The following is a 2,563-nucleotide window of genomic DNA, read 5'->3' on the forward strand; positions in this document are numbered from 1 at the left end:
TAGTATCATCATCAGTGCTCAGTATCACTGCTCATTGTCTTGTGCTGCATTGTGGTGCTCAGTAATACTACAGTACATTACTAATATACTAGTCCAGTGTCTTGTGCTGCATCTTGCTGCTCAGTGTCAGTTCTTCTCAGTAGTATCATCATCAGTGCTCAGTATTACTGCTCATTGTCTTGTGCTGCATTGTGGTGCTCAGTAATACTACAGTACATTACTAATATACTAGTCCAGTGTCTTGTGCTGCATCTTGCTGCTCAGTGTCAGTTCTTCTCAGTAGTATCATCATCAGTGCTCAGTATTACTGCTCATTGTCTTGTGCTGCATTGTGGTGCTCAGTAATACTACAGTACATTACTAATATACTAGTCCAGTGCAGAGCTGGCCCTAACCAATATGATGCCCTAGGCGAGATTTTGGCTGGTGCCCCCTAGCACCGCCGCTAATTCTGCAGGAGATGCCTGGCATGAGTCAGCTGGCAGCTCTGCTAACGTCGGGCGCCTTTTGTTTATGAAAATGCATCATTATATTTGCATTATTTACTATGTGGCTAGGATGCACAGGCAGCTTCTGCTGATTAAATGATATGCAGCATGCCTATATTCTGTGTGCGACTGCGGCTGTATATGCATACGAAATGCTACATTACAGTGATTTCCAGGAATACACTGCAACGTAGAATTTCGTATGCAGATACAGCCACAGTCACACACAGAATATAGGCTTACCGCATATCGGCCCTCATTCCGAGTTGTTCGCTCGGTATTTTTCATCGCATCGCAGTGAAAATCCGCTTAGTACGCATGCGCAATGTTCGTACTGCGACTGCGCCAAGTAACTTTACTATGAAGAAAGTATTTTTACTCACGGCTTTTTCTTCGCTCCGGCGAACGTAATGTGATTGACAGGAAATGGGTGTTACTGGGCGGAAACACGGCGTTTCAGGGGCGTGTGGCTGAAAACGCTACCGTTTCCGGAAAAAACGCAGGAGTGGCCGGAGAAACGGTGGGAGTGCCTGGGCGAACGCTGGGTGTGTTTGTGACGTCAACCAGGAACGACAAGCACTGAAATGATCGCACAGGCAGAGTAAGTCTGGAGCTACTCTGAAACTGCTAAGTAGTTAGTAATCGCAATATTGCGAATACATCGGTCGCAATTTTAAGAAGCTAAGATTCACTCCCAGTAGGCGGCGGCTTAGCGTGTGTAGCTCTGCTAAATTCGCCTTGCGACCGATCAACTCGGAATGAGGGCCATCATTTTAATCAGCAGAAGCTGCTGGTGCCCCTAAGCATACCAAATGCCCTAGGCATTTGATTAGTTTGCCTATGCATAAGGCCCGCTCTGGTCCAGTGTCTTGTGCTGCATCTTGCTGCTCAGTGTCAGTTCTCAGTAGTATCATCATCAGTGCTCAGTATCACTGCTCATTGGGGGTCATTCCGAGTAGTTCGCTCGTTGCCGATTTTCGCAATGGAGCGATTAAGGCAAAAATGCGCATGCGCATGGTACGCAGTGCGCATGCGCTTAGTATTTTAGCACAAAACTTAGTAGATTTACTCACGTCCGAATGAAGAATTTTCATTGTTGAAGTAATCGGAGTGTGATTGACAGGAAGTGGGTGTATCTGGGCTGAAACTGACCATTTTCTGGGAGTGTGCGGAAAAACGCAGGCGTGCCAGGATAAAACGCGGGAGTGTCTGGAGAAACGGGGGAGTGGTTGGCCGAACGCAGGGCGTGTTTGTGACGTCAAACCAGGAACGAAACGGACTGAGCTGATCGCAATCTGTGAGTAGGTCTGGAGCTACTCAGAAACTGCTAAGAATTTTCTATTCGCAATTCTGCTAATATATCGTTCACAATTCTGCTAAGCTAAGATACACTTCTAGAGGGCGGCGGCCTAGCGTGTGCAATGCAGCTAAAATCTGCTAGCGAGCGACCAACTCGGAATGACCCCCTTTGTCTTGTGCTGCATTCTGGTGCTCAGTAATACAACAGTACATTACTAATATACTAGTCCAGTGTCTTGTGCTGCATCTTGCTGCTCAGTGTCAGTTCTTCTCAGTAGTATCATCATCAGTGCTCAGTATCACTGCTCATTGTCTTGTGCTGCATTGTGGTGCTCAGTAATACTACAGTACATTACTAATATACTAGTCCAGTGTCTTGTGCTGCATCTTGCTGCTGTAGGGTGCTGTGGTAGTGTCCTGTCACTGTGCATTGGTCATCATCATTCCAGTCACAGTGGTATCTGGTATCTATCTAGTGGTATCTAATTCCAGACATTACTGCCGTCTAATTGCAGATATATTCCTGGCATATAATTCCACACATTAAAAAATGGAGAACAAAAATTTGGAGGGTAAAATAGGGAAAGATCAAGATCCACTTCCACCTAGTGCTGAAGCTGCTGCCACTAGTCATGGCAGACGATGAAATGCCATCAACGTCGTCTGCCAAGACCAATGCCCAATGTCATAGTAGAGAGCATGTAAAATCCAAAAAGCAAAAGTTCAGTAAAATGACCCAAAAATCTAAATTAAAATTGTCTGAGGAGACGCGTAAA

Source organism: Pseudophryne corroboree, chromosome 1 (assembly GCF_028390025.1).
Source record: "Pseudophryne corroboree isolate aPseCor3 chromosome 1, aPseCor3.hap2, whole genome shotgun sequence".
Classification (NCBI taxonomy): Eukaryota; Metazoa; Chordata; class Amphibia; order Anura; family Myobatrachidae; genus Pseudophryne; species Pseudophryne corroboree.